The sequence below is a fragment of the Equus caballus genome, chromosome 1, assembly GCF_041296265.1.
Source record: "Equus caballus isolate H_3958 breed thoroughbred chromosome 1, TB-T2T, whole genome shotgun sequence".
NCBI lineage: Eukaryota > Metazoa > Chordata > Mammalia > Perissodactyla > Equidae > Equus > Equus caballus.
The window spans coordinates 60294448-60314985 of record NC_091684.1 but is presented as its reverse complement, the minus strand read 5'-3'; the positions used below and the strand labels follow the sequence as shown (position 1 = coordinate 60314985).

General features: G+C 54.1%; 1 protein-coding gene and 1 long non-coding RNA gene across 2 annotated transcripts in view; both read right to left on the bottom strand.

Annotated features, from left to right (window-relative positions):
• Window positions 1-5460, bottom strand: part of LOC138915047 (cadherin-23-like) — a 315540-nt gene extending 310080 nt beyond the window's left edge. The window contains exon 1 of the mRNA XM_070226845.1: window positions 5340-5460. The gene's annotated coding sequence lies outside the window, so the exon portion shown is untranslated. The remainder of the gene's footprint in view (window positions 1-5339) is intronic.
• A 9442-nt stretch (window positions 5461-14902) lies between these two features.
• LOC138923601 (uncharacterized) lies at window positions 14903-19211 on the bottom strand. Its single transcript, XR_011437449.1, has 2 exons — window positions 18846-19211; window positions 14903-15646 (listed from the first exon to the last, which is right to left on the bottom strand). It is a non-coding gene; the product is annotated as an uncharacterized lncRNA (long non-coding RNA).
• Window positions 19212-20538: the final 1327 nt, after the last annotated feature.

The following is a 20538-nucleotide window of genomic DNA, read 5'->3' as shown; positions in this document are numbered from 1 at the left end:
GACTGCAGAGAACTGAAGGCTATAGGTTCACTTACATCTAAAAGGAAGACTGCAGGCAAAACTCAATGTGTGACAGAAGTCAGAGTGAAGTCAGAACAGTGGTTCCATCTGGCACCGACTAACAGTGCCTGGGAGGCGGCGTGAGGGAGCCTGCCAAGGCACGGGGAGTGTGTCTTGATCCACGTGGTGGTTACACAGGTGTACAGCTACATAAAAATCCACCACTTTCACTTAACGTATGTTTACCTTATTGTACATACGCAACCCTCAAATAAAGAACTTTTAAAAGAAAAACACAAACAAATGCAAGGGGCGGCTGCAATTCAGACTCAACCAACAACTGCCAACTGGGAACCCAGACCCAACACTGCTAGTTCTAGTCAGAGATGCCAGAAATCTAGATTTTTAAGAGAAAAGGCCGTTTTTTTAATGTTGTTAGTCACTAATTCAAAATGGAAAGCCACAACCACACACACACACACATACACACACATCTTCAGGCAGAATTCAATTTATGAACTTATAGCCTGTCAAGCTCTCAAAATAAGATGAGGTTTCACCTCTTTGCTAGAATACAACGTGCCTGACACGTGAATCAAAGGGATAATAACAAAAGCTACGCATCCTGCACCTTGCAGTGTGCCGAGCACCACACAGAAGGCTTTCTGTTCAGTTTTCTTCTTATGTACGCTCATAGCAAGCCCACCAGGTAACTGAGAAGCAGTCCCATTTAACAGATGAGCACCCTAAGGCCTGGACAAGGTTACACGCCAGACCAGGGCTGCAGAGCTCAAAGCGGAAGACCTGGTGTTCGACCCCAGCTCCGTCTGCCTCCATGCTGTCTTACAAAAATCACGAAGAGAATGGGTTTCTGATCATAATAACAGCCAGCATGTGCATGGGGTTTTAGACTCTGCAAAGGAAATGTAAAAAATAGGAATGCTAAAGCCGAGCCTGCAGTGTCACCGCAGGCAACACAGTCTGAGGCCCCGAGGCTGACGACAGATGTCTGATTTTCCCATTCCCCTTGGCCATACACTGAGCCACACGGACTGTCATGACGAGGGGAGACAGAGCCCCAAGAGCACAGATCCCGAGACCCAAAGATAAAGACCAGCAAGCAGCAGCAGCCACTGCCGCCCCACTCCCCATGACAGACCCAGATTAAATTTCACAGCTGTCTCCATGCAGCTACTTCTTAAATACGCAAGTCTCTCACGGACACCCTTCTGGTCAATAAAGTTGGTAAGAATATGCATTTTCTGCCCTATGGGATTCAATAAAGCTATGCTCATATTGAACCAAAATGAATATGGCCTATAAATGCTCTAATTTTTCTGAATTGACTCTTCTGCACAAATGATCGCTCATCACTGTTGCAGAGAGTCAGATCAAGATATAGAAATTTCCAGCACTCCAGAAGCACCCCTTATGCCCTAGTCCTTACGGCCAAGGGTTACCATTACTCTGAGCTCTGTCACATGGATGGGTTTTGCCTACAAGCTGTCCCTTTTCTATGGGGCCTGCACTCCTCAGTTCCCAAAGTCCCCACCACGCCCTACTGTCTTACATTTGGCCCTGCTTTACTCTTCGGTCGGCCTCCAAGCCTCTCCAGGCACGCGAGTTTGAGACCTCTACTCCAAGGGCGGACGCCTAGAGCCCAGAATATGGCAAGATGGGCATTAACCACCCACTCTTGAAAGTAACCAACATGAACAGTTAAAACTAGTTACAGGCACACCAGCGCCTGGCCTGTTCACAATCAGTTAGTGATGGGGCTAGAGAAGGTAGTGAAATAATCACCCCGCAGTAGCGCACCCAGCCAATGAACGATTACTGAGCACAGACTCCGCCAGTGTGGCAGCCCCCGAGGGTACAGAGAGGAGTAAGCTCCTCCTGTGCTGGAGGAGCTCGCCATCTAGAGAGGGGCCCAACGCTGCACAGTAGTAAAAAGCCCCATGGAAGGGCAGTGAGGGGGGAGGCACAGGCTGCAGAGGCGACCGCTCCACCCAGCCAGCCCCGGAGTCAGTGAAGGCTTCCTGCAGCGGGTGACCCCTGAGCGGCAGAGCACCAACACTACCCACAGCCGCGAGCAAGGCTGGAGCACAGAGGGACCCACTCTGATCCCCATCTCTCTTTTACTGGAGGCAAAACACTCCCATCCTGAAAGAGGGTCCCACTCGTGAATGACCTTGCTCACCCAGGAAGGGACAAGCAGGACTGCCCCAGTGCCCAGAAAACTCAAGTCGAAGCTCAAAATAAAAAGAAATGAATTTTTCAAAAAACAACACTATAATTGACTTTGAAACCAATGAGTTCAAAGGAAATTAAGTTAATTTTCAAAACCATCTTTCCATTTTAAAACAGTGAATTTTGTTTTAAAACTGAGGGTTTGAGAAAATGTGAAGACGTTTATTAAGCCCGTGATTTCTGAACTCAGTGAGGAAGGAAAGCTTTCACATTAGCCGCATCATTTGTAAGGCCCATGACATGCTGATCCCTGTTCCCCGACAGCTCCTCCTTGCGCTCTGCACCCCGGCGGGGGGTGCCCCTCTTCCTGGCAGAGGCCACTCTAGAAGAAGGACAGTTCTCTTCTGACGGGGCTGGGGTGCACGAGTCATGCCATGACCTTTCACCTGTGACACCACCGGCCTCTGACCCAAATCCCTCCAAAGTCCTTCAGATCCTCACTCTCAGGCCAGCCCTGATGGCCTTAGGGTCGCCATTATTCCTCTAGGACCAGGGAAGTGACTTGCCACCACATGGTGGCATCATCCTCGTGTCTTGGGGTTAGGGGCCTCCTAAGGCCCCAGGCAGCAGAAGTGGGATGTCCAGCCCAAGCTAGGGGCTAAGAGTGGGCCTTGGTCAGTATCGTCCCCTCTGCGGGCTATCCCAAATTAGCGTTTACACAGCTCCTTCTGCACAAGGCCTATGGCCGCAGAGAGGTGTGGTCAAGGGTCATCCCACCCATCCGCGAGAGACAGCTGAAGCAGAGGACAGTTACTCAATTCCTTCCCCTTGAGGCACAGCATCCTCCCAGGCCCTGGCCTCCTCGAAGCAGAGCAGCTTACCCAACTTACAGAAACTCTGCCCCTTCCTACTGGCCCACACGCAGCACACACAGCGATGCTTTAACTGCACAGAAAGCTGTTACTACTCAAATTTGTTCAAATTTCCCCAAAACACAGACACCCTCCTGGCATTAGCAGGGAATAGCCCCAAGGGCCCAGTGGTGGACTGCTAACCCAGCCTTAGCATAGTGTCCAGTCTCATTCTCAAACCTACATTCTTATGCACTGCCCTACTGGACATTCTCTCTGCACCAAGAGACTGCGAGATGCTCACGCGCTAGAAGTACTGTGGACAGGGTTTCTCAAACTTTACTGAGCAAACAAACCACTCAAGGATCTTGTAAAATACAGATTCTGATGCAAGGGGTCTGGGGCGGAGTGCAAGAGTCTCCCTTTCCAATAAGCTCTCAGGTGATGCTGACGCTGCACGTCCACAGGCCACACTCCAGCAGCAAGGGGCCACCAGACCTTCACCTCCCAGAAGTGCGTGCATTTTAAATTAGGACTTCAGGAAGGTGCCCTTTAAAATGTTAAGCTCAAAGAAATGAACCTCAAATGGTGAAACTGCAGGTAAGACAGCTTGTTGGGTGGGTGAGCTGTTTGGGAGGTGACCAAGATCATGTGCCATCACAACCCTCGAATCAAGCCCTTTGGTAAGCAGAACTGGGGAGCCCGCTGTTTGGCAGTCAGGAAGGTGGAGGCAGATGTGCACGGAGGCCCAGACAAGGCCAAGACACTAGCTCTGGGCCTCCTATCCCTCACTGCTCCCCTCCACCGCCCAGGGCAGGGCCTCCAGCGCACCAGTCACTTCTGTAGTGCCACCTTTCCAGCTCACTGTTCCGCTCGCCCTCTGCTGTGTAGGCACTCTGCCTTCCCACCCTCCTCAGGCCCGGGGAGACAGACAGCACCCAGCATTCCTATTCCCCAGCTAAGAGCCCCCTCCCAGCCCCTCCTCAGCAGAGTGACATCTGGTCCCCCACCCTCCTAAGTGCTGACCGCAGTGCGCCTACCCCTGCACCATGAACCAAACGCTAACTCCAAGCCAGCTCTCCCTCTCCACGGCTGACTCATCAGCACCTCGCACCTGGCCCCAACCAAGCCCACCCCAACCCTGCAGCCTAATTCTTCCCTGCGCAAGGGTGTGACTGCACCCAATGCACACACACACAATCAGATGCCTCTCCAGCTTACTTCAAAATCCAAACTGGAGTGGGGGTGCTTGCTGAGCGACTAAAAGGCAAGGGTCAATGCAGGCTCTGGTCTGAGAGGGCAAAGTACGTAGAAGAGGCAGGCGCGCTGCCTTCTGAATTACTGGGAGGGTGGGGGCTTGTGACTACCCAGGAAAGGCTAATGTCCAGCTCCAGGGCTGGGGGCTGGGGTCGCAGTGGGGCGGCGGCCGGCGGCGAGGGCACTGGATCTCCGTTCGCGGCACGGAGGCAGCGACTCTAGGCGCCCGCTCCAGGAAAGCAAGGCACTGAGTGCCGGCCGGCCGATGCCGCCGCCACCTCGGAACGCGCGGGTTCTGACCTGCAGGGGAGACGAGGGGCAGCGCTCCGGAGCGCAGGCCCCCGGGGACAACCAGCACCGCCCATGGCGGGCCTGCCGGCGACCGGGGAGACGAAGCGCGAGCCGCAGAAGGCTCCCGACTGCGCGAGGGGCGCGCCTTTCCCGTGTTCGGACCGGACTGGGGAGGTTGCGGGAGTCCTCTGGGGTCTCTCGCAGGCACCGAGAGGTGATGAGGGCTGGGGAGAGCTACGTGACTTTAGGTCCCTCCAGAGCCGTTGCCAACCCCGCTGTGGGGGTGTGCCCCACCCCATCTCCACTGTCTAAATGGGGACCCAGAGCGCAGAGGGGACGGGATTGGATCCCAGGGTCCTCTTTACCCCGAAATTCTCCCCGCCGCAGACCCAGACCCTCTCTGAGGGGCGGAGAGCAAAGTGCCCGAATGTTCACGGGTCCAGGAACCGGGGTGGGGAGCGGAGAGCCTGTCCTCCCAAGGCCAACACGGAGGGAATTCGAGTTCCCGGGAATCAAAGTTGCCGCGCGTCCAGCCGCGGGCTCGGAGCGGGGCGCAGGATCTCGGCCAGGGGCCCAGGATGGAAGGAAGCCCCGGGCGCCCGCCGCGGGCGATGGCCGCGCCGGGAACAAGTGGTTCAGCGGCTCCGGTCGCGACCCCACGGCTCCAACTTTCCCGACGCGTGGCGGGCGAAGGGCGCGGAGGAGGCGAGGGGAACGGGGAGGGAAAGGGCGGTGCGCGGCTCTTGGTACCGTGTGCGTGTGTGGAGCGGCGCCGCGCCGCGCCTCGGGCTCTGCTCTCCGCCGGATCGGCCCCCGCCGGCCGCCTGCTCAGGTGCTGGCCACCGCCGCGTCTCGCTGCCGGCGCGAAGGCTCATCCGCGGCGCGCCGGACTCTCTGGGGTCCCCTTGGCCCGTCCGCTAACCTCTGGCCGCTTGCCGGCCGCAACTTCAGGCGCGCCGCGGGCTCGGACGAGACGCGCCCCAAACGTCCCGAGGCTCGGCACCCCCGCGCTCCATGCCCGGGCCGCCCCGCCCCAACCGGCTCAGCGCCCGGCCGCCGTCGGACGCGTCTCCTCGCCGAGAATCGCGCCCGCAGCCCGCACCCCTCTCGCTCTCGAGCCGCCGCCGCCGCTCAAGTCCGCGATCAACTTTCCCTCGCTTCCTCCGCCCCGCGCGGCCCCCGCCACCCAGACCCCGCCTCCTGACGCTCTCTCCCTCACCTCCCGCCTCGCCCAGCCCCTCCCGCCCGGCCGCGCCTGGCTGCCCACTCCCGTCCACGACGGACCGCCGGGATCCCTGCGCCCCCCGCCCCGGCCCCGCTCGGACCCCCGGGAGCGATGGGAGCCCGGCCAGGCGCTCAGGGCATGAATATTTCAGTGCTGGCGAAGCTGCCCTCTGCCGATGTCATGGCACCGGCTGCTGTGGCAACTTGGCGAATCCCCCAAAGGGGCAAGGAGGAAGCCCGCGGAAGCGGCCCCAGGTGCGTGCCGGAGCCGTGCCCCGCAGGGCCGCCCGCCGTCCCGCCGAGGGGCTAGCAGAAGGGTGGGGGCCCGGCCAGCCTCCCGCCGGCCCCGCGCCTCGGGCGAACCGGGAAACGCTCCCTGGAAGCCTGAGCGGGCGAGCGGGCGCACGGCCTAGGTGAGCCTGCGCCATCTGTTGGTTTCAAGCGCCCCCTCTCTGCTCCCAGAGTCGCTGAGCGGGCCTCGGTCCCTCTAGTCCTTGGGGCCGCCTGGCCGCGCTTCGCTCAACCAGCTGCCTTTGCCCACCCCACTCGTGCGCTCCCGTCTGCGCCCTCTCCCTCAATGGAGCTCAGAATGCCCCAGGGCTTACAAATGAGGGACCCCGGATCGGAAGAGACCCTTGAACACCTGGGCACCCTCACCCATGGGAGACACTTCTGCAGCACGCCGGAGTAATGATCTCCCAGCTTCTTTTTGCACACCCATAGGAATGGAGACTTCCTGACTTTTCCAGACAGCTGGATTCAGGAGCCTGCACTCACGTAGTTGAAGAGGGTCGTTCCTTGACCTTGATCTTGACTTCCCCGGGCTAAACATTCTGAATTCTTTTAACTGTCTCTCGTAGGACAGGGTTTCTGGACCATCAGTGTGGCAGTCAGCGTGTTGACAGCAGCTGCCTGGAGCCAGGCTCTGGGCTGAGACCTTCCCAGCCTCCACTCCTGTGCTCACACAGCCTCCCTCCATAGGTCCTGCTGCCATTATCCTGGTTTCACAGTAGGAGTATCAGGCACAGGGAGGCGGGCAAGTTGCCCTGCGGTAGTCAGGGACTGAACCCAGACTCGGCCTGACTACAGAGCTCCAGGCCCTCACCATTCACTCATTGTTGCTGCCGTCCGCTAGCTAACTGAAATAGGTCTGGGAATGTGATAGGGAGCAAAACAGGCCTGGTCCCCGTGCCTCCTGGAGCTCCTCTAATGGGCAGACCAGACGTTAGTCAGTGAAACACATAAATAGGTAAAATTACAGCCAGACTCAGTGATTGCCAGGAAGGAGAGTGCTCTAATAGCACCTGGCCTAGGGGATCCAGGAAGACTTCTTGGTGGAGGTAACACTAAACTGAGATCTGAAGTATGAGCAATGGAGAGACAAAGTGGATTTTAGGCAGGAGAAACAGCATGTGCAAAGGCCCTGTGGCAAAAGGAACTGGCATACATAATGAAGTGAAGGAAGGCCAGAGACACTGGAGCACTGAGAGGGTAGGAAGGATAGTGAGCATAAAGCCAGAATAGAAGCAGGGGCCACTGTGAAGGGTGTGCTTCAATTAAAAATATTTACTGATCAATATACTGATGGCCAATAGGCACATGAAAAGATTCTCATCATCGCTGATCATCAGGGAAATGCAAATCAAAACTACACTAAGATATCACCTTACACCCGTTAGAATGACAAAAATATCTAAAACTAATAGCAACGAATGTTGGAGAGGTTGCGGAGAAAAAGGAACCCTCATACACTGCTGGTGGGAATGCAAACTGGTGCAGCCACTATGGAAAACAGTATGGAGATTCCTCAAAAAACTAAAAATAGAACTACCATACGATCCAGCCATCCCACTACTGGGTATTTATCCAAAGAGCCTGAAGTCAGCAATCCCAAAAGTCCTGTGCACCCCAGTGTTTATTGCAGCACTGTTTACAATAGCCAAGACGTGGAAGCAACCTAAGTGCCCAGCAACAGACGAATGGATAAAGAAGATGTGGTACATATATACAATGGAATACTACTCAGCTGCAAAACAGAACAAAATCATTCCATTTGCAATAACATGGATGGACCTTGAGGGAATTATGTTAAGTGAAATAAGCCAGCGAGAGAAAGATAATCTGTGTATGACTCCACTCATATGAGGAATTTAAAACTATGGACCAAGAACAGTTTAGTGGATACCAGGAGAAAGGTGGGGTGGGGGGTGGGCACAAAGGGTGAAGTGGTGCACCTACAACATGACTGACAAACATTAATGTACAATTGAAATTTCACAAGATTGTAACCTATCAATAACTCAATAAAAATAAAAAATAAAAAAAAAATTTACTGATCATCTGCTATGTACCAGGAACTTCTCTAGACTAGGGGTCAGCGAACTGCAGGCTTTAGGTCAAACCCACCAGGCCCCCCATTTTTGTAAATAAAGTTTTCATGGAACATGGACATACCATCCAGTTATGGCTCCTTCCACTACCACTGCAGAGTTAAGAAGTTGCCACAGAGACAGTATGGCCTGCGAAACCTAAAATATTTACTCTCTGGCCCTTTACAGAAACAGTTGGCTGACCCTGTGAGTCTAGACACTTGGGACACATCAGTGAACACACACATAAATGCATGCACACAACGCCCCCTCTAGGAGCTTGCACTTCTGCAGGCTGTTGCGGCTGTCCGGGTGACAGACGCCTGGACCAGGGTGGAGGTGGGGGATGTGGTGAGGGGTGATGTTCAGGAGGGAAAAAGCTCCAGCACTGGGAGAGGGAGTGAGGATGGGGTGGGATGGAGGTGAGTGTCAAGGAGCCCCCGGGACTCTGGCTTGTGGAAGCAGATGGACAGGGTGCTGTTCCTGAGATAGGGAGCGAGGGAGGGGGCCGCCATGGGGAGATGAGCGAGTGTGCCCTTGGGACACGTGCAGTGAGAGTGTGCGATGACTGAGTGCAGGGGTCAAGTAGGCCACTGGACACAGGAGTCCGTGGCTTGAGGGGCAAGGGCAGCGTGGAGACAGGGCTGCCAGCCTCAGGTAGTCGCAGTTTTAGACAGCGTGCTGGAGCCGGCAGTGGAGAGATCTGGGCTCTCTAGAGACTAGACTGCTCTCTGGCTGAATGGTTTCGGGCTGGACACGACCTCTCTTAGCTTCATGTTCCTCATTCCCAAAATAGAAGGACTAGAAGAGGGGTTCTTCAAAGTTTCTCCAACCCTAAAACCTTTCTTTCTAGTTTGCCACCATCTCTCTTAAACTGTGACTCCTCAACCTGTCTGCAGTCATTTACACATGAACAAAACAGCACTGAGCTCAGGGAGACCATCACCTCCTCCAGTGTGGGCACCATGCTTCTGTTCATAGCACCTCTTTGGCAGCCACTTTTATACCACAAACATTTGTCGAGTGCCCATTCTGTGCCAAACACCGTGCTAGGAACTGGGATGTCTGCCCAATGCAACCAGCCCACAGAACCACTCTGAGTGTGTCACAGAAAATTCAAAGCCAATGTGGCCAAACAGTGATGAAGCCCTGAGAATTCAACCAGAGGATGGCAAAGTCATCCAGAGTTCAGCAATGGCAGAACGTTGCTACCACCACCAGGCTGGAAGGACGAAGGGAGGAAGCAGAGTCACCAGGATCAGGGTCATGCAGTAGAAGATGGAACCACAGTGGACCTGGCTGGTGGGAGCAGGAGAAACAGCTGTGCCAGATACCCTGCTTAAGGCCGAGTGTGGAGAAGAGATGCCCTGGCTCTCCCTTCCCCGGCAGGGCCTCCTTTTGGCTGACCCCAGCGGGAGCTGCAGACCCAGGCGGGAGCTTGGGAACCGCAGCCTGCAGGTCAGCCCTGCTGGGACAGGAAGACAGCAGAGGAGAGTGAGGACTGGATCTGAAGGGAACAAGCCAGCACTGCACACTGGCGACAGACTTGAATGTCATCCAGCCCCTTCTTTGAGGGGCCCCCAGTCCAAGCGGGAGGCAAACCAAAGTCAGGGAGAGTTTAGCAAGGTAAGCATGCAAAGCAGAGAGGCATCCTGAAGGAGAGGGGTGATGGCTTGGGAAAGGTGAGTCCAGAAAGGCTGCCTGGGCAAGGGGACCTCAGAGCTGGGTTTTGCTGCAATGATAGGGGTTCTAGAGCAGCAAAAGCAGAAGGGCATGCATGTGGCTCTCCCCATGCGAGCCGTGGAGACTTCTGATCCTGGAGGTGAATAGCAGTCCTGCTGTTTAGCACATGAAGCAGCCAGAGGCGGGACGATAGCGTTTGCAGGAGACTCGGAGCTGGGAAGATAACTCAGCCTCTGTCCTCTGAGCGCCTTCTCCTCTCCAGAGGATTAATCCCCGGGATTGTGGCCTTTCTCCCTGGCTGGGGTTTCCATCCCTCAGACCATTTCAGGGCTGTCCACCAGCAGCTCTCAGAGTTCTCCCCGTCTCCCTTTCCTTAGAAAGTGTTAGCCCCTCCCCCAAACCCCTGGAGCATCTCTTACCATCTTATGCGGTGTGGGACAAAACCCCTTAGCCTCCCTGAGCTTTGGTTTCTGTAATTGAGATCAGGGAGCCTGCCGGCCTTCCTCCTAGCCTTTGACAACCGTAAAGACCCATGGAGACGTTAACTGCCCAGGGCCCAGCATCGTGCAGACTCCCCTCCTACTGGGGGGAGCTCCCCACCGTATGAAGAAAGGGAGAGGACCAGGCCCTGCTGTAATTAGACAATGAGAAGGGCAGGTCCTCCGTCACCCCACCTCCTGGCCTCAGGGCACCTCACATGGCCCAGGCTAGCCAATCAGAAGCTCCACTCTCAACTCTGAACCTGGAGGAAGGTCACAAAGTTTAGAATTAGTTTAGAATAGTTTTGAAACGATGGAAAGCACCGAAGCCTGACCGATAGCTCCTGAGGCCTGACCTGGGCTGCGTTCTTGGCCACAATCTTGGCTACCAGCCTCCTTTAGTTCCTGTTTTCTAGGCTTGTCCTCCAGCCTTCTGGTTGATTCTGCCAGCCCCCCACCCCTTATCTAACTAGTAAATTCACTTTCTGTGTCAATTAGCCAGTTCATTTCTGTTGCTGGCAACCATGAGAACCCTGCCCGGTATGGACCATATGATGATTCTCCTGGAGCTTGTGGGGGATGGCAGTGCAGCAGGGGGTCAGCATTGAAAAAGACCTCTACCTACCCTTTTCCAAAATTTAAGGAAAGAAGGAAAGAAAAAATGAATTGATATACTGGCTCCTTCCATGTCAGAACGCCTTGTCCAGGTATTGCCTCAAGTGGCCCCATCTCTGCGGTGGGTTCAAGTTCATCTTTAGCTCAGAGACACATTGGATTTTAGGATCCTTACAGGTGGGGCCATGTCTTTGTTCATTCATCTAATGAGCATTCCTGTAGGGCCCGCAGCGCTCCAGGCTCTGGGCTGGGTGCTGAGGACACAGAGAAGCATGTGACATCAGTCTGGTCCTCAGAGAAGCTACAGTTTAGTTGGAGACACAAGTACAGAAACAGAGTTGGGAAGCATAGGACAATGCCATTCTCGAGGCCGGGACCAGGTTCAGCAGTGACAGAGGGACCCCAGAAGGGCACAGTCCACCCTAACTGAGGAGACTGGGGCCGACTTCCAGCAGGAGGGGCTACTTAAGCAGAGCCTCGACGATGAATGCACTTGGCAAGAGAAGGCCAGCAAGGACGTCTGAGTGGAGGAGGCTGAGTGTGTGCAGACTCGCAGGGGCATCACACCGTTTAGAGACTTCAGGTAGCCTGGCGCTAGGGCTGGACCAAGGTGCGCTGGGCAGAGGTGAGAAATGAGTCTCAGCAGATGAGTAAGGGCTGGACCATGCAGGGCCTGGTGTGCCATGCCAGAGCCTTGGGGTTGCTTAGCAAGTGATGCTGGAGGTGGAGGAGGCATGGGCCTGAGGGTGAAGATGACAATAACAGGGGAAGCACGAGGAGCTGCAGGACGGAGAGGAAGAGGCAGTGCATTGTCCCGGTTGGCCCTGGGCTGGCGTCTTGGAGGAAGGGGCATCTCCCTTCACTGTCTTTGGATTCCCAAGCACCACGGAACCAGCTGGCTCACTGGCATTCTCAATGAATGAGGAAGAAAAGGACGGAGGGAGGGAAGGAAGGAAAGAAGAAAAGAGGAGAGAATCCAAACCTGCTGTTTAAACCTGTCCAGCCTTTTCAACCCTCTCGACTGGATTGGGTTCAACCTCAGCCCCAGCCCCACCAGGGAGCTTTCTGGCCCTGCTCCTCCACTGGGAACGGAGGCGAGGCATTGTGGTGTAACGTTGGGCTCACTAGACTAGGAGGCCATGGACCTGGGTTTGAGCCAACTTGTCGGAGCCTCAGTTTCCTCTGCTGTAAAAGGGCGGATAGCCCCCAGCCTCCTGGAACGCCTCCCAGGCTGCCGTTCGGGTGGAGAGAAAACACACGCCTTCAAGAGCTTCATAAACTGAAAACATACGAGTCTCTCCTCCCCGCCAGGGTGGATTATTACTTTTAAAGCCATAAACGCCCCTCCGCTGGGTGTCCTCCACGACAGTGGCCCTTCCCGGCCTCACAACGAAGCACCGCTCCCCACCCGCCTTTATCCCCATCCCTGAGCTGCTGACGAGTCGTTCGTTGCTTCCTGTCAGTGTCCCCAGCCCACTCGCCCTCTCCCGGGGCAGCGCCTGCCACCATAAAGCAAACGTGTGTGCTCCTGAGTTTGGTTTGTGGGCCCTTGGAGCCTGGCACAGCTGTGGTGGCTCGACGCGGCTTGTGACAGAACAAGGCTGGAAGGCGAACAAGGTGGCTGGGGCCACCCATCTTCAGAGTCAAGGGCCCCCAGGAACCCCCGAGGGGCATGGCTTCCCTGCCCCACCACGGTGGAAGCTTGCCCTTCCCCCATGTGGCCCAAGGAGGCAGGCTCCCTCCCTCACGTTCCTGCCCCGCTCCTGCTCCCCTCTCCCATCACTTATTTATAAGGTGTTCACAGTAAAATGAATGACAAAAAGTTAGAAGCTAATTAAAGCTGGCACAGATTGGCACATGGGGGCATGAATTATGCATTGCTGCAGAATGGTGCTTGGTGGCAAGGACTGGCACCAAGAGCCCTGGGCACCGGCAGGAAGTGGGCACAGGGCCGCCAGCTCCAACAGGGCCCCCCACCCTGCCTCTCTGAAGGACCCTCCGTCCAGGGCCCTCTATCTTTCTCTGGAGGCAGCTGGAGGCTTGTCAGCCACCAGCCCACAATGAGTAATTTCTCTCTGCACAGCCCAGCCCCTCCTGGCTGGGAGAGGCGTCAACACCATCCTCAGAGGCTGGACTCATCCCACAGAGCACGTTCCTGGTTCTCCAGGCACGTGCCTGCCACAGCCTCCACACAAAAGCCGCAGGACTGGGCTTCTCGAAGAGTGGGGGCGGGAGGAGAAGGCCTGAGATCAGCCAGCTAATCACCGACATGAGCACACCAGGCTGGAAGGCATTTTCAAGACCATGAGGTCCACACCTCACGACATCTTCACAGATGGAGAACCCGAGGCCCAGAGAGGGATAGGCTCTCTACAAAGCTACACAGCAAATAATAATAATGATAGCAATCATATTGCTAGCTTTTATTTAGAGCTGATTTTGTGCCAGACACTGCTCCAGGTGCTTTACAATGGATCATCTCATTCAGTCCTCAAATGAAGACACTGCAATGATCCAGTTTGACAGATGAGGAAACTGAGGCAGCCTAGAAATGTAAAACCACCTTGCCCAAGGTCACTGGGGCAAAGTCTGAATTACACTAAACCCAGGCGCTCAGACTCCAAGCCCCGCCCACTGTGGGCCCCAGGCAGTGGTTCTCACCCCGCCCCACTTGAGAAGCTCCTGGGAGGTGGGGCGGGTGTGCACAAATAGGATCAGCGAGTCGCATCTGATCAGTCTGGGCTGACGTCTGGACTCCGCATTTTGGAAAGCTCCCTGGGTGATTCTGATGTGCAGAGGAAAACCACTGGCTGGGGGCAAGGTAGGGAGAGGGATTTTGACCCCAAAAGTCAGGGATATGAATTCTTGCTCTGCCACTACTGACTGTGTGAGTTTGAGCGTGTGGCCCAGCCTTTTTGGGCCTCAGTTTCCTCACCTGTAAAATGGGGTTAATAGTAGCTTGGGCCCTGGAGTTGGCCTGTTTGGGTTTGGTTTGATTCCTGCCTCTGCCTCTTGGGCAGGTTGTCTAATTTCTCGGCCTCAGTTTGCTCATCTGTAAAATGGTGACAATACTAGTCTAGTTGTTGTGAGGATTGAATGAGTTGATGAAAACAAAATGGTACCCGAGAGCCATGGTCATCAGCTGTTCCGGGAGTGGGGGACCTTGCCCCTCCTGGCCCACGGAGCTGAGACCGGAATCAAATGAAGAGGTGGATAACACAGAGAAGCTGTGTGTGCTGCGGCACTCAGTGAGAGGCTGTCAGTCAGAAAAGACTGGGCCTCCTCCCGGCTGCCCGTCCTGGGCCCCGACTTTCCTTTTCTTTGCACACAGGAGACAGGAATGTATTGTAATCGCCCACATTTCAGACCACATAGACAAACCACTGTTCTCGATTTGGTGTCTATCCTTCCAAGTAATGTTCTATGTACAGATGGAAATCTCTAGTTTTTGGCTGGGGGCAGGGGTGGGAGAGAGAAACATCTATCATGGCACACTTCTGTACTTTTGAATTTTGAACCATATGAATGGCTCAAATATAAAAATAAATATAAAGGGTATGCTTCAGGCAGAAGGAAAGTAGTCCCAGATGGAAGCTTAGCTATTCAGGAAGGAGAGAAAAGCAACAGAAAGGGAAATTCGGGTAGCTACAAGTGAATCTTGGTGTGTAAACAATAAAATGAATGTTTAAAATAGAGAGAGAAAATTAAAATACACGACACAACAGCACATGAGCCAGGAAGGGGGTAAATGGAGTTAGAATGTCCTTAGATCCTTGCATTGTCCAGGAAGTGGGTGAAAATGTGAATGTATGGTAAACATCAATAAATCAAGGCCGCCTGGTCTATCCCTAGGCTAACCCCCGAGGAATGGTGAATGGGTGGAAACCTGACCAGCCAACAGCAGGGAAAATGGGATAATAAAGTCATGCGTGTGTGTGTATTTAAAGAATTATTAGTTGCTTATATTTAAATAGAGTCATACTTCACATATTGTTCTGTAACTTGACTTTTTCTCTGAAAATGTGTCCTGGAGCTCTTTCCACATTGGTACACAGGGGTCTGCCTCTCCTTTTTAATCTGCCAGCATGCATTTCATAGAATGATGGTGACAACAGAGCAGGAAGCTGAGTGTTGGGTCCTTCCAAACATGGGGCCTGGGGTCACAGGTCACACACCCACAGAGCCAGCCCAGCCTGCAGACGATGGTGCACAGAGAAGGCAGTGCCCATGGGTGTGTCCACAGCCTGGACTGGGGGCAGTAAGCAAGACCTGCTCTCTCCAGGCTTTGAGCCCCGACCTGGGCCCCATTAGTCAGATGCCAGAAAACCTAATGTCCAGTAGAGAGAGTGGCAGCCGGCGAGCAGCTTGTCTACTCTGCCACCTCTGGACCCTCCTGCGGTCAAATCCCCCAGAACAGGGCCTCTTCCCATTTGGTAACAGTCTTCAGAGGATGGGGCTGCCCTTTGCAATAGTCTGCAAGTCACTTCCTGCTGGAGGCAAGCCTGCTTCAGGCCGTCTCTGGGTCGCGTGGTGAGACGGTGACTCCATTTTCAATTCTGTTGTAGTCTCTGTAAACGCGCAGAGAAGAAAGCCTCAGGTTGTGCGACTGTGTCTAAACATTTGATCCTCCTCTTTCTTGAACCAGAAGGAATCAGGCCTTCTCTCAGCTCCCGGCTGGCGACTTTGGCTGTATTTAATAATATACAATTGTTATTGTTATACTTATTTTGATAGTTGTCTTTCATTTATTACAATTAGTATTATTTTTTCATTTATGGTGGTGATAAATTTTAAAAAACAAATAGAAGAGTTTAAAAGTGAGGGATTAGGGCCCCATGGCATAGTGGTTGGGTTTGACATGCTCTGCTTCGGTGGCCTGGGGTTCGCAGGTTTGGATCCCAGGCACGGACCTACACCACTCGTCAGCCATGCTGTGGCAGCATCCCACATATAAAGTGGAAGAAGACTGGCACAGATATTAGCTCAGGGCCAATCTTCCTCACAAGGAAAAAAAAAGTGAGGAATTAAAATTTAAATTGAGTCAATAACAGTATAGTTGGTGCATGGATAGGCCACGGTTAGTAAATGAGGTAAGCAAATGGCTGAAATTGGAAGTCCTGGCCTGAATTAAGTGGAAGCATCAGTGTAGCATTCGAAGCTGTCAACCCTCTCACCCTAAGAAATCAGGCCCAACATACCTTTTGGGCCTCACTTCTGCCTCTCTTCCCTACAAAGCTTCTATCTCGGCTGGCAAAATACACAGATACACAGAGGCTGGTACAAGGATGTTCAGTGCCGTGCTCTTTACAACGGGGCGGGGGGGATCCTCACGTCCCTCAGTAGGGGACAGGTTAAACAGACCACGCCCGGACTCACCTGTTCTAGGGGCCACCTGCCCTCTGGAGCTCCCAATCCCCTGCCCTAGGCTTACCCTGTCCTCTCTCCTGCCATTGCCCACTGCCCTTCCTGCTCTCTCCTGAAACCCATTCTTCAAGTCCCACCAACTCTCAGAAGCCTTCTCCGCCCACCTCCCGGACCCCCATGTCCCCTCGGACCCTCAGAATCCTCATTGTCTGGACGACTCCCTGCACTTGTACATAGCATGGGATCTTTAGGATCTTTTTGTCACATGTCTGTCTGTCCTGCATCCAATCAAATAATAAGCTCTCAGAGAGCAGGGAGCGAGGTATATCTGAAGGAGCTCTACACAGAGGTCAGAAGACCCAGGATTCAGCCCTGACTCTGCCACCCTCTGCCTGAATGAACCTCCTCCACTTGAGCCTGTGTCCCCTCACCTACCACGAGGAGTGAGTTCAAGGTCCCCCCAGGTCCCTCCGGCTCTGAGAGTCTAAGGTCCTTTTATGCTTTTCTGTATCTTCCTAAGAAGTAATAAAAACTAAGATTTTACATCTTAAGAGGGTTGCATCCACAATCTTGTTTAATCCTCACAGTGACTTGTGACAGTGGCACTGTTATTGTCCCCATTTCACCGATGAGAAATTTGAAGTGTGGGAAGGCCGTATCAGTAACAGTTATCATCTAGTATAAACAAAGTCTGAAATCTCAGCGGCAATCAAAGTTTCCTTCTTGCTCACACATAGTGCAATGCTAGTGGGATGGCTTTCCTCCAGGGGTGACCTGGGAAACCAGGGCCATCTTAGAGCTGTACCATCTGAAACTCATGTCCCTGTGGCCGCACAGGTCACTGTGGCAGGACAAGAAAGGGATGCAGGAGGGCCACAGGCTCTTAACTGCCTTGGTCTGGAGTGACACACACACGTCACTCTGCTCCCATTTCCTTGGCCAGCACTAGCTAGCCACATGGCTCCAAGCTGACCTCCAGGGAGGCTGGAATATGCAGTGATGAGCACCGAGAATGCAGCACAGAAGCTAAGGAATCTGACCAAGGCCCCCTCGGAAGTGGTGGAGGCAAGGACCTGAACCCCGATAGACTTCAGAGCCTTCTGCTTATTCTATGCTGTCTCCAAGGAGGTGCCAGGACCACAGTGGGTGGGAACAGAGGTTGGTGGTGATGGGTAAGGCATGGTGCGATGGACTGGCATCACATGGTGAAAAAGACTAAGGAGAAACAGCAGCCAGGCAGGAGTAACTGGGCAGTCACTGTCCGCGGGAACAATCCTAACAGTCCCCGTCTGTTGAGCACCTGCAACAGGCCGTAAACTGTCCCATCTGATCCTCTCAATCGCCTGGAAATAAAACCCACTTCCATCCACTCTGCAGATGAGGACAGCGAGGCTCAAGGAGGCTGAGCAAGCCGCTCAAGGTCAAGCAGATGGGAAGCGTCTGGACCAGCCCAAGTCCCTCCGGAGGTTCCTACCCAGGGCTTGCCGGGGGCTTGCAAGGGAGGCGGCGTTGAGCTGGTAGCTCCCAGTCGGGGCCCTGCCAACCCTTCTCTGCCAAAGGCAGGGCAGAGGCGGCCCTAGGGGAAAGGGGGGCTGTTGTCGCGGGGCATCCTGAAAACTCTGGGGGCAGACTAGCGCCTAGAGACGGACCAAGCTGGCTCGGCTTCCCCAGGGACGCCACATCTGCGGCGCGGGCGCCACCTGGAGGCCGAGCGCCGCGCGGCGCCTCCCGCCCTTCCCGGACCGCACCCCCCGCCCTGCTGTGAAGGACACCGGGCTCCTCACCACGACACGGGCCAAAAATGCGGAGAATTGGTGCCTGTCCTTCACCATCGCTTCACACCCCCACCCCCCAAGCTCTCCCATCCCCAGCCATCCTAGGTCTCTCCCTAGACTTGTTTCTAACACAAATATTAACTGATGGGCTAGTACCCCTATGGGCTCTGCTATGGCCACTAGCTGGCTGTGTGACCCTGGGCAAGGCACTGCCCCTCTCTGGGCCTCGGCTACCTCCTTTGGAAAGTGCAGGTTACAACTAGAGGTAACACAGTGGGACCTGGACTCAGGCAGGCCTGGGTTTGAATCCCAACTGTGTCACTTCCTTGCTGTGTGACCCTTTGGGCTAGTGAATTAACTTCTGTGTGCCCCAGTTAACTCATCTGGGTTGATGGCGAGTCACCCCAGCAAAATGGGTTGATGATGCCCCTCCAAAGAGCACTATTACCAAGATTCAATTATTCCTTATATGTGTAATATAGTACATAAAGTACTCCCTTCCCTCAGCTTCCTCAAGTTTTAAAACTAGGATCCATTTCCCAGAGCTTTCCTATCCTGCTCCCTAAGAAGGGTGGAAATCAGCCTCCGGATGCACACACTCTGAACGGGACCCTGCCCACTGGCACCAGACGAGGGAGTGCCCTCACCCTGGTGCCTGGCCCAGTGCTCCTGACCCAAGCCCAGCCAGTGCATGGGGAGAGCCCCACCTCCTCCTAGAGTCACCTCCAACGTCACAGTGGGACTTACCTTTTGGTGATTCATTGCCGTTGTGGTGAATGGTGTCTGTCCCCTGGAGTTGCACAGTGCTCAACCTCAGTGGCTGTTCATGGAAGACTAGATGTTGAAATTTTCAATGATTAAAAACAAGTACACTGGGATACAGCCGCATACCAGGCACAGTGGGAGGAATAAGAAGGAGCAGGCAGAACCCTGCAGTTTTAGGAGGTCTCAAGAAGCCCTGTAACTCCAGCTGAGACAGAAGCCCAACTCTTCCAGAGGGCAATGCCAAGCACACTCCTCCTGACACATCCAAATTGGAGTGGAGTGGCGCCATCTGTTAACATTTACAGCCTTGTGTTTGCCTCCCTGAGCCTCAGTTGCCTCATCTGGAGCATGTGGGGTATAATCCCTGGCCTGTTTATTTTCTTTAGTTGTGAGATAAAGATCTTGAAAGTCCTCTATGAACCGTCCAGTCCTGTTCAGATACAGGATTCCCGTCCCCACCTCACCAAATTCATTCGCTTATTCATTTATTGAGCACACGGCAAGGCAAGGGCTGGGGATGTGATGGTGGGCACAATGGGCATCTTCCGTCAACTTGTGCACCTTGAGGACACAGAGGAGAAAGACAGAACTGGCACCTGCCACACGGCACTGAGCCTCCTCTCCTTCCCCTGCCTCCGTCTCCTGGGAATACGACAACTACAGCCCCGATTTAGCACTTCCTTGGCACCAGCACTCCGCCCAGTGCGTCACGTACCTATGTAAGGTGGGCAGTCCTTTAGCTAACTCGGAAAGGGGGGATCGGCACGCCCATTTTGGAGAGGAGCAAACTGAGGCTCAGAAACCCCTTTAAACGGAGGAAGCAGGACTCAAATCAGGACATGCTCGGCTCTCCCATGAGAGCTAAGCCTTGAGTTCCACTGGGAACAGGTCATCATTCCTGAGCGCTTCTTGTGTCAGGGGACGAGCACTTTCTGTACTTCATTTTACTTAATCCTACACCGACTGTGCCAGTTAGGTATATTAACCTAATTTTACAGATGAGGAAACTGAGGCTCCGAGAGGAAAAGGGAGGCCCCGGTCCTGCTCCTGCCATCCTGGTTGACGCCTTGGGAGGCAGACAGATTACAGTAATCAGGTAATGCCTGAGCAGGGCTCTGAAGATGAAAAGCCCTTATTGAAAGTGCTAAGCATGATGATTAAGTCGGAAGGTGGAATTAGCTGCGCAGGGGGAGCAGGCTGCAGCCATCAGGAGAGGATTAGTGACTTGCTGCCCGATTAAGCTGAAGGCAGGTAGGGAGGCAGAGACACAGAGAGGTTTATGGCTCCACGGTGCTGCTCACATCAGAGGGGGTCAGTGGCTGTGGGCCCGCAAGGCAGCGATTGCACCCCAGTGTGGAAGGGTTGGGGGGGCAGCGTCCATAGAAAGCACGGTGGTCCCCAGCATCCTCTGTATTTCTCCCATTCATCCATCCATCCATCCAACACATACTTACCGCTGTCTGCTGGGTCTCTGGCACTGCGGATACGGCCAAGAACAAGAGAGGGAGGCTCTCCTGAATCTCCCGGCCTAGTGGAGGCAGACAGACATTTAACAGTCATCACATATCAAGGAATTGTTGTTTTAAGTGTAATAATGACTTTGTGGTTATATTTTATAAAAGAGCCCTAATCATTTGGAGATACATACCAAAATATTTACAGATGAAATGATATA